General features: G+C 36.7%; 1 protein-coding gene across 5 annotated transcripts in view; it reads right to left on the bottom strand.

Moving 5' to 3' along the window:
- The window catches only part of COL19A1 (collagen type XIX alpha 1 chain), a 172,947-nt gene that overhangs the window by 145,029 nt on the left and 12,117 nt on the right, over positions 1-15,801 (bottom strand). The window lies entirely within an intron of this gene.

Here is a 15,801-nt window from a genome sequence, read left to right as displayed (position 1 = left end):
TGGCATCTCTGCACACATCTTTGAGTCACAATGGAACTTGGGTGGGAGTTACATGCCTGTCTGCTTAAGCCATGGTGCTTCTAAGCATGCCTGGAATTTATGCCCAGACGCCAGGGGAAATCAGTTGTCCAAAATTATTCATTTTAGGTGCCACTTGGGCTTGGGTGGTGCTTGAGAGTGGGAAATTCGAATTATTCTCAGACTCAGGCGCTCAGAGTCTGATTAAATTATACTTTAGGTGGAATTTCAGTAGTTTGATTCTCTCCCTCTGTCCATATTATCAGTCATATATAATAAAAAATTCAATGTGATGAATGGAGCACTGTTTTCTCAAAGCAAAGCACACCCTTGGTGGAAACTACTGAAAACAATAGCAGGAATTGAAGAACATGAACTGAATACAGAGGTTTGAATTTACACCACCCTGGGCTGCTGGACTGAGATGTACTGCAAATTACAGAAGCCTCAGCTGGTAAAGTTGAGAAGACCATCAATAGCCAGCAGGAACATTCCCAACAGTACAAGGTTTTAGATTGTACAGAGATATGTTACAAATCCATACATTCAGGTCTTTCTTAATGTTTCAGGGGTTGAAACACGAGGCAGATGCAGCCAGAATGGTAACAAACACACATGTTCTTGCAAAAACTCTGAGCCGCTCTATCAAAGCACATGTATACACAGAATTGCAAAGGCTTTTGCTGCATTCCCCTCCTTTATACTGCATCAAATGTAGCCATAATTTTTCCTAAAAGCAGCTGTATACTATGACTGTACATTATGAGGTTACCAGAAGAACAGTTATAGGAATGCTGCGTGAACATTACCACTGCATTTGTTCATACCTTCCACTGTTTATAAAGGTTAAGTATAGAATGATTTCTGGCAAAATATTTTATTTATTAATTTGTTTCCTCAAAAGTTCTGAAGTGCAGATACCAGCTGGAACTACTAGTGCTAGCATACTAAAAGAAGTAATTATGAATGAATTAACTGTGTATTCACTGTGCTATAAACAGTTTTAGTTCTATCTTTGTAATACAGCATTGAGTTACCCATATCAAATTTAGTAAGGCAATCCTTTATTTACCTTTTGTTTTTATTTTTAAAAAAAGCACTAATGGAAAAGCAGCATCTATTTTTGAATCTTATGAACTCCAATTGTTCCATATCGAATGAGAATACACTACAGTATATGATAAACTTCCGTATTTACAAGTATCAATGAAGCCTCCAGCTTGCTGTATATCTTCTAAGAAGAGAAAGATGAGCCAACTTGCATTTCCTGAGAGTGAAGTGAGAGATGTTTTGAGTTTATGGCAAGACATATCTTTTCCAGCTGACATATACCATTACCTGGTATATGTCACTTGTAACATGACAATGTTACAATAATTTGGTGACCAGAGCTCAAGGAGTTGGTTTAAAAAACTTTTCTGTATTGGGTAATGATTTATTTCATATTTCATTAATGGAGACACTGAAGTGTTAACTTTTAATGTTTGCACAGGGCTTAAACTCAGACCTGTTATGAAAAAAAAAGTAAAGCTCAGGTGGACCAAATACAGAAGTCTCCACATTATTATTAATATTTCTACAACAAATTGCTATATTTTTGATTCTCAGTTTTTTTACCTAACTTGATTGGTAGAAAAGGAGAACAGGAATCAACTAACTAGAACAATTTACCAAACTCATCCTAGAAAATGCATTTCAAATTCTTTTCAAATAAAAGCTAAGAACAGCTGTCTTTTCTGTCAGAATAAGAAATAATTTCCTTCCCATCCATCTTCCTCAAATCACTTTAAGATGCACTATATAGTTTCATGTTACATTAGGCCTCAAGTTGTTTTCATACGACACATTATATGATGCAACTCAAGGGAAACTATTCAGACAGCTTAAGAGTTATTAATTACTTCGGGAGAGCTCGACCCACTCGTGAAATGTACTGCTGAAAGCAAAGCTGCATATTATTTGAACATTGAGAAGAGAGATTTACCTAATATTTCATGTACTTTGGCACGTCTCTGCTTTCATTTACAGAACAGGTAACAACCTTAATGTACAGGTTGTTCAGGAATTTTCTGGAGGGAAAGTCAATTGTATTGATATCAAAATTTTAAAGAGCATTTGAAAAAACATTGGTTTTAAAGAGTCACAGAAATACCAAAATGGTTATGCCTGTGATTTTACCCTAGGGTTTCCAGCATTATCCTGAATCCTTATTTACAGGAATTATTGGTAAACTCCTGGCCCTAAAGAAGTCAAAGGCCAGTCTTCCTCTGATTTTAAAGACGTCAGACTAACTGTCTGCTTTCCAATTTTAGCCTTTTTCTCTGTATTTTAAGTTTTCTGGAAAAAAAAATCAGCAGTAATAAGAACAAGACAATTAAAAGCAGTAATACATAATAATAACGGATATTGAAAATACAACACTTTTTCTTCTCTTTTTCCCTAAGTAGAATTCTGCTGAATTTTGATTAAGTTTTTAGAAATTTCAAGTCAACAAAGAATTTTGGAGTTTTATGTTGTGGAAGGCAGCTTTCAGCAATTTGATGAAGTTACACACTTGCTGGTTTGAGCAGCATGGGGCAGAGGGATATCGGAAAGTGTTGTTCAATTCCATGACTCAGGGTGGAGAGGAGATCTTTTCCCCTGTGTGAAAAAACTAGAGATCCATTCTTTCTTTGTTCCCCATCTCTCAATTTGTTTGTTCTCTGGTCATCTAAGCAAAAGAAACACTCTGAACACAAGATCTCTGTTCAGCCTAAGTCACAGCAACATCCATCTACACTGAAAATATAAAAATAACCAAGAGAAAATAATCTGTTTTGAACTCCAGATATTTTCTGTTGGGAATTATGGTCCTCCTAGATGAGGAAGACCTCATTCTGCTTTCCCTTTAGTACTGACGTGTAGAACTTTACACACGCGCGTCCCATCCCCAGTTTTGTCATAGGTTTCTACTTCTGTGATTCCCTGTAGGGAATGAAACCAGCCTGCCCTCATGAAAACCTGGTCTTGTTGTGCAGCATGAAGATCCCAGAAAGCTTCAGTGCTTTTCCTTACTCAGAACCACACTAGTAAACTGATTGACCCTGTAGAAAAATTTCCTTAGGGACTGACATTACTCACAAGGAACACAGTAAAAAAAAAAAAAACCAAACTAAATTTTTCTCTTTGGAGATTATGGCAGAATCCAGAGAAGTGTGGTGATGTGTCCTTTTCTTCAGTGGGTTTGTGACTGTCTCCAAAGATAGTCTTTGTTAAAAATTTAAAACTAAAATGTGCTAAAGAAAATGGCAGAGATTTAAATTGTCTTCAGCTCATTCAAGACTCGCATCAATATTTTTTGCCTTAAGAGATTATGCAAAAATGTTACTTTTCTGTCCTAAATATCCTAAAATCAAACTGTGGATGGCAACCATCAGGAGAAGAGGACAAGAACTTAAATAGTTTCAGAGGAACTCTGGATATTTCTTTCAACATCCACCCCTATATTTATTTTGACATTTTAGGAGCTGTTTTCTAACTCACATGGTCCTTCTGGTTAGCTACCAGAAATGGAACAAACACAACAGGTCTAGTTATTAGAGTAGTCTGTTATTTGTCAGACTCTGAAGTCAATGAGATATTAAGTTCTAATGCTAAATATGATTATCTACAGTGGAATGAAATTATTCAGCTGATCAAGAAACCTTCTGATGATGTTAATGAAAAAAATTATGGTAACCTATGGCAGGCAACTGACAGAGAAAATTGCTCTGCATGCATTTTTATATGCTTCCTACCCTATTGTAGGAAGCAAGACCTATTGTACAGTATTCAATATTTGTTCATTTAAGTGGTTGCTGTTGCCTGGAAAAGTAAAGAAAATTCAAACTACAATAGACAATTTGTCTGCTGGAGGCCATGAAGATCGAGATAAAACGCATGCCATATTATGGAAAGGAGGGGTGACATCAGGAATCACTTAGCTTATATATCCATACAACCTTCCCTGTAGGAGGAAGAAATCTAAGCACCCACTTGTCCAGATACCTAGAGACACTAACTGATTGCACAATGGTCTCTTTAGTTTGGTACAAAGGGGGGTGACTCAGCTTCAGCAGAGCTCCATGCTGAGAGACTCACACCCTTTTACTTCTCACGCCGGGGTTTTGGAAGGCACCTTGTGTGTTTCTGCATGACATCATGCTACCCAGCCTAAAAACATTATTTCCATAGAACACTCAATTTCTTCCTGTTTAGTCTCCCCTCATCCCCATCCCAAACTTCGGGTAGCTTTTTACAATGAACCAATGGAACAAGTACTAGCGAAATGAACTGCTGATTACACTTGGAACAGGCTCTCCCTTTCCTTCCCGGGTTCATTCTGCCAAGTCCTAGACAACCCTGGCTGATGGTAAAGGGCAAACCATCCCACAGGCCAGTCCCTCTCATGAAAATGCTGAGCACTCACAGTGCTAACAGCATGGCTGGCAGTGGAAAGGGAGAGCCAGGACTGCTGTCTGGAGTGCAGCTGCACCAAACTAAGAGGTGCTTTTTAAGCTAACCCCAAATAATTGTCTGGATAACTAGCCTCCTCCTCTTCAGCATGCAGGACTGCCTATAAATAAACAAACTCATTCCTGGCTAAAGTTGCAAGCAGGCTGTGCTAAGAAGTGCACGAGAAAAACAGCACAGGCAAGACCAAAGGCACTAGAGCCTACAACTCTGTTACAAATTGGTATATCTACCTGCCTTGGTTCCAGTTGATCTCCCCAAAAAAGAAGGTGTAAGTAGTGAAGATTGAGTTACCAACAGAAGAGATCTGATCCAAGTAAGAAAGAAGGTTAATGACACCAGATAGCAGGGTCAGACCCGAAAAAGTAGCTGTCAGCTGCAAGAGTGAAGCTACAGAGAGAACATGCTTTTGCTTTAACACCCCCTACACACAGCATGACTAGTCTATGCATATTTAAGCCTGGTGTTCTGCTTACACTTAAAAGGATAATTAGATAAATAAGGTGCTCTTTTACAGTATATAAAAACTGTGAACATTCACAAATTTTCAGTGAACGAGTATGGAAAAGAAATGATCAAAAACCACATCAGAAGACTTACTAGCATTTTCAGAAACTGGAAATTATTTTTATTAAGTCTCAGGACTTAGACTGTATAATTAATGTCCAGTTTAAAACAACAAAACAAAAAAATCCCCAAAAACAAAGAGTATATACAACTTAGCCTGCAACTCTCACAGTTTCTCTAATAATGAGATTTTTTTAAGTTACAGATTAAATGGGGTTAAAAATAAATGCAGTTTAAAAATACCCACATTGCTATCTGCTGAGTCATAACTATATTTAACAGGATGGACCAAAGACCATCCCCAGTGATGGGGACTTGCTAACCCTGTTACTGTCAGATCCAGCCGGGGAGTGTCCAGGTATTCCCTTTAAAATGCTAGGAGAGAAACAAAAACCAAAGCTTATAAAGAGAGCTGGGGCCTTGCATCTGACTCAAGACAGAGGTGTTGAGAGGATGCCTCAAGTAGTGATACAGATAAGTCACGAAACATTTTATTTAGGTGAATTCTACGCTTCACATCAAACTTGAAAGAACGCTGAATATGACCGGGAGCCCTTCTCAGACTGGGGAATTAGGCTAGGTGTCTTATATCCAAGCAAGGAAGCTTAATATAGTAGGAATTCACAAACTTTGCTCAAAACAGTGAGGAAAGCTCACTGCTCCACAGCAGAAATGAACTGTGCATTAAACCAATGCATCAGCTACAGCAACTTGAGGTTAAATCATCCATGTAATTTTCATGCAAAATAACAGAAACAGAATGAGCCATTATCATCTCTTTCAACAGTAAGACTGAGATTAGAGTCTGTACTGCGGATGAAAATTCTAAGAACACTATATTATGTAGTGTATATATCAGACTAGTAGACAAAAAAGTAAAAAAAGTTGTAACAGTAAAGAAAATATTGCTATTATCACCAATATTTTTCATTAAATAAAATTGTAACATTTAAGCATACAATGAGATGAAAAAAATATTTTGCAAGTTTTAAAAAGGAAGTATTTGGTTCTCTTATTACCCCATTACAAAACCTGCATTTTGATGAATTCACTCTTACCCTATAATTTACATGGTTGACAATGAAATTACATACCCAATCTTATGGGAAACTACATTCCTAAGGAAGAGAAATTATTTACAAAATAGTTTACAATACAATCACAGAACCCCAGAATGGCTGAGGTTGGAAGGAACTTCTGGAGATCATCTGTTCCAAAGCCCCTGCTCTCACAGGATCACCTAGAGCCAGCTGGGTAGGAGTAAACACTCACTTGTGTGGTAGAACAAAATCAGCACAAGCTTTTTGAAGAGATGACACTTAAACTTAATTGTGATTAAAAAAGTTAGGGTGTTGGAAAAAATATATTCTTAGGCATAATATGAATTCACATGAGTATTTCTAACTTATTTTTAGGGAGAAAAAAAGAAGCAAGGGTATGTTATTACTCTTTGATCATTCAAGAACTCTAATTGGTTAATGAGTCATGACTTTCCTTTCCATGAAATCATTTCAGCTATCTTGAATCACGAAGTGTTTTTTCAGTCCTCCTAACACTTTCACAATAAACCAATCTCAAGCTTATGTAATTTCCTGGTAGCATAGCGTACCTCCACATACTAACAGTAATGCAATTATTTATCACTTTCTAAATTTAAAAAAAGTTCTCTAGAAATAAAAATAGACTATTAAAAAAAGAAATTATTTCAAAGTTTTACTCATTTTTGTCTTAACAGATATCTGATGGCATTTCCTTTTCAGACATTCAAGTAATCATATACAGCCTCATTACTAAAGTATTGCTAGAACTTACATTTTATAATTAGTCCTTTTCTAACACATTTTCTTCCAATGCTTCTATCCATATGATTATCTTATTAGTTACTGTCCTTATCATATATTGTTCACAGTTCATATTAGAATATAATGCCATAAGCTAAGCATTCTAATTGTCAGCAAATTATTCTCACAGGAGATATTTTTAAAAGTCAAACAAACTACTGCAATAGAAGATTCACAACCCAAATCCTCCTGTTTCCAAATACCACTTTTACCCATAAAATGAGTGAGCACTATCTACTAATTCTGCACAAGTCACTGCTAGATGCCCACCCTGAGCAAGAGCAAAAATTTCACGCTGCAATTGCACATGCTGCACTTCAAAGTGCATCCACCACAGAGGGTCCTCAGTGCAAGAATTGGGCTGGAATGACACTTCCCCTCAAGCCTTGGGAATCAGTTCTCGTTATTGTATACACTCCTGGTGAATACTACTACATTTTTTGTTTATTTCATAGATTAATTTAAACTGGCAGTCACCTAGCATTGTGAACTGCTCCTGTAATAGACAGGTCCAGTAACAGGAAAAAAAGGTGTGTAGAGTCATGGCCCCTCAATAATGTTATTTGTGTTATTACTTCTCAGGAGTGGTGCAAAGCAAACCACACGTGCTTTAACCAATGGATATTTTTGGGATATGCATTCAAAAGTATTTGAGTAAATCAGTACTGCTCACCATAGATCATGAGCACACAAATTTCTTACCAAACTCTCACAGAATCATACACTCAAAGAATTGTTGAGGCTGGAAAAGACCTTCAAGCTCATCAAGTCCAACCTAGCACCACCACCATGTCCACAATAAATCATGTTCTCAAGTGCCATAGCCATTTGCCTTTATACACTTCCAAGGATAGGGACTTCACCACATCCTGGGCAGTCTGTTTCAACGATTTACAGAACTTTCAGTGAAAAAAAAATTCCGCACATCTAATCTAACCTCTAACATCTAACTCTCAGCAGAGTTCACAAAGAAAACTGAGTAAAAGAGGGAAATTGAAGTTGATCAAGAGCTTCAACATTAACATTTTTAATATAGGTGTATTAATAATTAGTAGTCCAATCCCTAAAATGAAAGATACATGAATTTTCCTATGAAAATTAGAAGCACAATGCCATATTAGAAACAATAATCAATAAGTTATTCAAAGCCTAAACTGTCATGCTCAATCCCAGAGTATTTTTAGGATTTTTTTTTAATAGAATTTTGAGATACTGGAACTAGTCACACTGACTAAATCCAAAAATAACATGATCTCTTGCATGTGGTTCTGTTAATATACCAATAACTGTACATCTTGTTTCTATAGATTACAGATTGTTTCTCGAGTTGAAGTTTATTAAATCATTCCAAGTTTTGAAATGAGTTTGTGGCATGACAAATATTCACTTGAGACAGGCAAGACTGCAATCAGCAAACTCTCAATGCTTAGGACTGAACTCAAATTGATACCCCGACCTCTAAATGAAAAACCCAGAACATGGACTGTACTGTCCATTCAAAATCCAAGAAGTATTTTAAAAAATTGTTAATTTCTCTCCATAAACAAAAAAAAAATACTTCATAGAATGATGATAAAAACTGCAAAGAGCAAACCACATAGAAATGCTAGAGGCCAAAAATCTTTCAGGACCAAATGAAAATAAATGAAAATCAGGGTAATGAAAAAAACACCAGGCAGTTTCACTGTGAGACAGACCATGAACTATTTTTAGATATAAAACCTAAAAACTCAGAGGCAAGATGGGGGAAGGGTATGATATCTCTATGACATATTTAAACAAAAAGCCCCAGTATAAACACAGATATAGCAGTACAAACGTATTTTTGTAGGTGGAACTTTAGTTAAGAGAAGAAATGCCTGACAGCATAGCTAAAGCAAACTAGATTACACAGCATTAAATCACAAAAGCCAGGAAAAGAAAGATCTGATTTATTACAGGGTTGTTTGTTGTTTCGGTTTTTTTCCTCCGCCTGCTGATAAATTACTTTTGAAGCATGTGGCACCATTGCTTCAGCTAGAAAAATGATATGCATTTTAAAAAGACACTTGAATCCTCTCAGCTCAATCAGCAAAACTGATAAATGATCATTCAGTCTCTATATACAACATAATGGGGCTACAGTGCATTCTCAGCTGCGTGCATTATGCCCAGCACATATCATTGAATTCTGTGTGGTTGCTTATTGCAAGGCTGCAGATACCCACAGCTATTCTGGTTTTCCAGAAAACTTCATCTGTACTGATTTTGCAACCATGCTTTTGTTCTAAGACTATCAAACGCAGACCTTATTAAAGACTTAGATCTGCATCCTCCTTGTACTCGTTTCTAACAGATTTTTCTTTAAAAAAGGTGGCCAATACAAACCAAGAAAACACTGCAAAGATTTTAAAAATCAGCATGTTTGGCAGGGAGTAAGAGGCATGTAAACTTTTCTGAAAGTTCCCCACACTCTGGAATCACTTAAGGCTCCTTCAGTCAATGTACTGGTAAATTGAACAACCTTCTTCAGAATTTGTGTCCAAGTTTTTGAACAAGGGTCATTGAGAAGCATCTAGATGAATTTCTCCTGCTGAATCTAGAAATCAAATAACACAACCATTTTGTCTTGCAATTGCAGTATCTATGAAAATCCATGTTTTAGAAAACTGAAACATAGTTTTGGCATGCATTTCAGATGAAAATAGAAAGGAATTCCCTACAGGAATACATAGCAAAAGTGAAATTGCAGATGCCGCTGTTTCAATCGGAACACTGGGATTGTTTTCCACAGGGCAGGTTAAACCATTAAAAACTCAAGGTAGAGTTTCAGGGTTTGTTTTAGCTAAAGGCAGTGCTGCTGGGGCTGGGGGCAGCCTATCCTGCTCCTTCCCCACTCTGGCTGCTCAGATGGCACAGCCACGAGGATCAGCCGCCAGCTGAACAGAGAGGCTGATGCTGACGTGGAGGAAGTGAGAGGAGGCTGAGAGATGGAGATGGGTGCTGTGAAAGCAAGCTCCTAATTTTATTCTCTTCCAAATAATATTTCTGGCTTTGTTTATTTGGTTTTGTTTATGGCCTGCCATGAGGCTCATGGGATTCCACACAAACACTGCTTGTCTCCTGCACACTCTGGCTGTGGAGCAGTGCCCTTAAAGCACACACCTCACAAAAGCCTCTTCCCTTTATTTGCAAGTGCTTTACATCAAGAACATCACTAGGAAATAAAAGGATGAACACTGCTTCATACAACAATGTTTTACCAGTTCAGCTGGTGTGACACTGCTCCACTAAGTGTTCCACTCTCAGGGGAACACACTACAGATCAAAGAATTCTAAGCTGTTACAGTCAGTAGCTTGATTTAAAAAGATTTTCTAACTCTGTTCCCTCACAGTGTGCTTTTAATGTAAGTGCTATACATTTTTAAATGTACTCTTCCCCTCTGGCACCTCGGTCTTTGCCTTTGTTTTCCTAATTCTTTCTGCATAGTAAACTACATGTTATATTGTAGGATGATTCAAACTAATATGGACATCAAAATCCTTTAATACCTGAATGTTTAATTTTATAAAAATTGCCATATTTCTTGTACATTTTCAGGTAGAAACAAGCCCCCAAATGAAGAAAGACATTGTCAGGTGATTATTCTTTAAAAGAAGCATTGGTCTGTCATTTTACATGGTAAGAAGCCCCATTTTTCTACTTAGCTGTGAAATGAAATAATTGGTATTTACAAGGTGGGTATAACACCAATTTCATCTTTCAACAGTAATCACTGTATTTTCCTTCTTTTTAATTTCTGAAATAGAGTAAGTGTTGAAGTTTCTGGAAATAAACACAAAATATACTATTTCAGGATAAAAGAAATTTTGAATCACTACAGTTTCTGATCCATTGCTTTAAAAGACCTGAAGAAACATCAGAAATTGTACTACATTCAGGCTCCCACACTCAGGAAGCAAATTCCAAAGGCAAGGCCTTTTTTCTTGAAAATACCCTGCAACTAAAATACCAGACATTTCAGTCTTAGCATTGCTGGCTCCAACTGCTCAAATGACCTCAAATAAATGTGTGATATAGTAAAGGAGAGGTGTTTGCTTGCATAACCATCTAATATTTTAATAGACCAAAGGTTAGCAGTTTTTTTTGTGAGCATAGATAAAAGCTGGTTTGAATAATTGTAGCTGCTGTCTCAAAACTGGGATAATACCTCATCGCCATTTTCAGTCACACTTTAAAAGTCTTCAATGAATTGTTTTGGAAATCAGTGATTATCATGTGTATCTATTCTATACCATTTATAAGAAAAATGTATCAAACTTCCTAAAATGTGTCTTAAAATGTTTTTCAAGAAGACTGTTGAAACTAACTCTGATGTTCGAAACAAATGCCATGAACAAAAACAATAAAAAGTCATGCTCATGAGGATCTTCATGGAGAGCTGAAGTTTATGAAAGGAAGCCAATATTTTTTAGTTTGGTGAAGAGAGTGGTCTCAGCAGATACAGACAGAGAACAAACAGCAAAGCAAATGGTTGCAAAATCACATAGAGATATGTGGCTTTGGGAAAGCAAATTGCTGTCTGTGAAAAGGCTTCTAACAGAGAGCACAGAAACCTCCTCACCTGATGTCAGCTGTGCTCTAGGAAAATGGAATTCCCTCCACATTTTTTTTGCAGTTAAAAAGCTTAGCACTAAAAACAATCAGAAAACCCCACATAAATATTATTCATCACCAATTTCTGTTCTTAGCAGAAAGAATCCTCCTGCCTAGAATTTACTGAGGCAAGTGGGAACAGTATTTCTTCCTCCAGAAACAAGACATCCCAAGGAGGTGAAACACTTTCTCTGAAATATGGCCCAAGCCACAGCTCTTCTGGCAGCAGTGAGTAACAACTTTGCTGGTGGAGCTCATAGTCCAAATACAGTCAAAATCCAAGCTCCTTTGTAGTATCTTACAAAGAAAGGGGAAGAATTCCTAAAAGAGTCGTGAGAGCAATCCCAACTGCTGTAACCCAGATCATTTAACAGCCAGCTATGATAATCTCCTCAGCAAATTAATATGGTTTGTCAAGCCAAACAAACTGCAAAATAAGAAAGCTGTGACTGTGCCATGAAGATTTGCTAATCATGAACATTCATTTCAAAAACATTCTGAAACTCAGCCGAAACCAGCTTATTATCTCCTTTATTGGTGCTTTAAGAAAAGGAAAAAAATGGCCCAGCAGCACCCCAGAAAACTGCGAATGAGGAGCAACTGATGTCTGATACATCTTTGGAGAAAGACAGTGAAATAAATTTATCATAGAGCTATTTAAGGCAACTGAAGAACAAACATTATCCTAAAAGGTTTCATGTCCAGAAGTACTGAATACTGCTGGCAGGTCTAAAGGAATGCCACCAGCACAGAGCCCTGTTCTCCTTTATCAGCAAACTCTGTGCCACACTGGAATACACTACATGGGCAGAACATGTTAAAGTCTGGAGAAGAAATATGACTCTATAAGATATTTGTTGAGATAAAACTAAACCTTTATGTAGTTACTATTATTCTATGATTCTGTGGTGTGATTATGACTATAAAATTAGACTGTCTGCCTAACAGTACTTTACTACAAGTTTATAACTCAAAAGCTCTGTTACACTTCTTTCCTCAGGAATAAGTTCTGTTAAAGTTCACTGAGAACTTCAATAAGCAATTCAAAGTTTTAATAAGAAAAGTATTACTGGCATTACATTAATATTTTACAGTCATTTACATAAAGCATAAGAGCTATCCATCTGCTATCACAAGACAAAATATATACAGAACTGTGCCACAAAAAAAGAGAAAGACCTACAGCTGAAGTCCAACATAAATAAACATAATCAATTTACCAAGCTGACAGTGCATTGTAAATTATTTACAACATATAAATAGGTGAAACACTACTCCAGGTCCATTGAAAAAACCAAAATGGCATCAGAGAGGAAAAATGGCACAGCATAGCTTTCTATTACCCACACTACAACTGAATGAATGAAATGCAAGAGGAGATGTGCCAAGTTACTTGATACTTGCTAGTCAGCTTAATCAGATACTCTCAATTTCCTGCAGGATGGATAACAAACACTGTTCTGCTGCTTACTGCACACCACGTCTGCTGAAATATTTTCTGAGGCAGAATGATCCCTAAAGCCGCCTAATAACACAAGGGGTCTGGAACCACGCAACCCGACATAATGTAAGAGAAGTAGTTTAAATAAAAATAATTAATTAAAAGATCTTGTACATGGGTAACTGAGACAGTAAATTATAAGGTTATGATGACAGACACCCAAGTTTCTGACTATCCTTTATTGTAACCCTACCATGTAAAAACCCAAAACTCAGCTTTGTGCTCCTCATTGCTATCTGCCCTTACTTTAAAGAACCATCCTAAAAGTCCAGAAAAGTTTAAAAAGCAACACACTTAAAACAAAATTTTAAAAAACGATTTGTCCGAAGTATTCTCTCAATACCAGAAAAACATTTTATATTCAACAAACTGAAATAATTAAGAACAGAATTCATCTTTTAATGACATCCATTTGTGTGAAGAAAGGTTAATAAAGGATGAGCAAGATTATTGCCATGAATAACAAGGATTTAATTTTAGAAATTCTGCAGTGCTTGCATGTTATTGAAAACCATTTTAACCCTTTCATTAGGAAGGTATATGTATGAGGTACTACTTACTTGCACAGCAAGCTGACTGAAAATCTTATCTCGTACCTCATTATCATCAATAACACAGTATTAATTTTCTGCCTAACTATATTCATTTTTCTGCCTAATTTTATTCATATATTAGCACTGATATGCATTTTATTAATCATCATCTCAGTTGCTTCATCCAGCTAAATTTTTCATCCATTAGAGATGCATATTTCTAGGGAAAACTAGAAAGATTTTCTCTTTCATTTTACTTTAATGGGAATACACAGAATAAAATAACAGGGACAGTAAGAAATGTGAGAACCAAGAGACCATGAAAACCAAGCCACCTCCCTCCCAGGTTTACCTCTAACTGAAATTCTTTAGCCTCTGCCCAAGTTACACTGAAAATGGGGAAAAACAACATAGTCATTTTTCTCTCCTTTCAAAAAGCTGATGACATAAAATATAGGAAAAAATATATAGTAAAAAAAAAAAAAAAAAGCCAAACAAAACAACCATTGTGACTTTCCTTGCAATAGCTGGTAGTTAGGGCTTTGCTAGGTCACAGCTATCAGCCATGGTGTGAATTCCCCATTTTCATTGCCTTCATTAATAAACTGTTTTCAAAAGAAGAAGAAAAAAAAAGACAGTAGTATTCAGGCCTACTAAACAAAGCTAAGAAAAAAGCTTTATGTTTTTTAACCTCAACATGACCTCTCAGACCACTTCTGAAACCACTCAGAAATTCTTAGAAATTAATACTTTGAATCAAGAATTTTACCTCAAAGTAATATGAATTTTAAATAATTAACCCTTTTGCAATTTCTATCTCCTCTCTGTTCCATTTTTGGCACTAATTTTCTCACTGTTTCAAAATAAAGTCAGCTCACAAGATGCATTTCTGAGCCCTACTTAGCTTCTTATTCCTAAAGGAAAATGGCTCCACATTTTTGTTATTGCTTCAATTTTCTACCTTTCTGTAGTTTAATGTTTCCCTCAAATTCCCATAAATTGGATAAAAAGGCTTGTAAAAAAAAGGAAAAATTAATATTTTTTTAAAGGAAAGTTTTCTTACTAAAAATCTCTCAAAATAATTTTTAGTAAAAACATTTATGGGCGGTACCTACTATGTCCTGCTACTCTTCTAAAGAAAATCTGGATGATATTGGAAAGGTCCTAACAAAAGAAGAGCACTCTTTGTCTCAAGTAATTTTGTCCAGTCAATTTTCCTTCCATAGCATCCAATGTATTTTAAAAAAGAGATAGTGGTTAGTTTAATTTTGCACAATTACACAAGCACAAAAATTTGCACTTACAGTATCTAATATATCAGAAAAACTTAGAGAACCTAAACGTTCTAAACTACTAGATAAATTCTTTCCGTAGTCACACTCCTCCCACAAAGACCATTTGTTTTGTGTCTGGTTGCCTCCAACTCTGCTCTTCTTCCTTCCCCCTGGCCTCACGCTGCTCACAGTCCCTCTGTGCTATGCCCAGGATCCAAGCAAAGGGGAAGTCCAAGGGCCAGGTGTGTTTTTTACCAGGCAAGCTGGAGCCAGACCTCTTGCAACAGAAAATACCCAACCTGAAGACATGGGAATACAGTTGCTTCCCTCGTCATCGCAGGAACACGCTGTACAGAAACCACAGTCCCATGACTCAGAGCACATCTCAACCAAGAAGCTCTGAGATGATCCTCTCTCTCCACTGAGCTCAGGGAACTTGAAACTACATTCCTAACTGCTTCTTGACATTTCCTTGTCCCTGTGCAAACTGAAGGCCATCCAATCCAATTGTGCCCTGCTCTCTTTCACTCTCCTGTTGATTTTTCGTGCTGTCTCTGCTTTTCATCCAACCCTGTGCCAGAATAGGATTTTGCCTACTTTCTCCTCTACACCTAATGCCCACTATTCTGTTGCTGCTCAAAGGCAAAATGTGAATACCAGGAAAATAAAAAAATAGCATTCAAGGAAATGGTGATTCTCTCTCTCTTTTTAATCTTGCCAGCAGTAGTGAGAGAGAGGACAGACAACTTCACTGAGAGGAGATTAGTATAATACTTCCTGTCATACCATGAAAGTTATAGGTTTCCTTTGTTTTATAAATATTAATGTATTAACAGTGGAACTTTCCGTATTAGATTAATGATTTGAGAAAGTGCTACTAACAATTAACTTACTACCTATGTACTCCCAGATTCCAGAAGGATAGCACACCAAAATCAAA

Source organism: Zonotrichia leucophrys, chromosome 3 (assembly GCF_028769735.1).
Source record: "Zonotrichia leucophrys gambelii isolate GWCS_2022_RI chromosome 3, RI_Zleu_2.0, whole genome shotgun sequence".
Classification (NCBI taxonomy): domain Eukaryota; kingdom Metazoa; phylum Chordata; class Aves; order Passeriformes; family Passerellidae; genus Zonotrichia; species Zonotrichia leucophrys.
The sequence above is the reverse complement of the archived record's forward strand: the minus strand, read 5'-3'. Positions and strand labels throughout refer to the sequence as shown.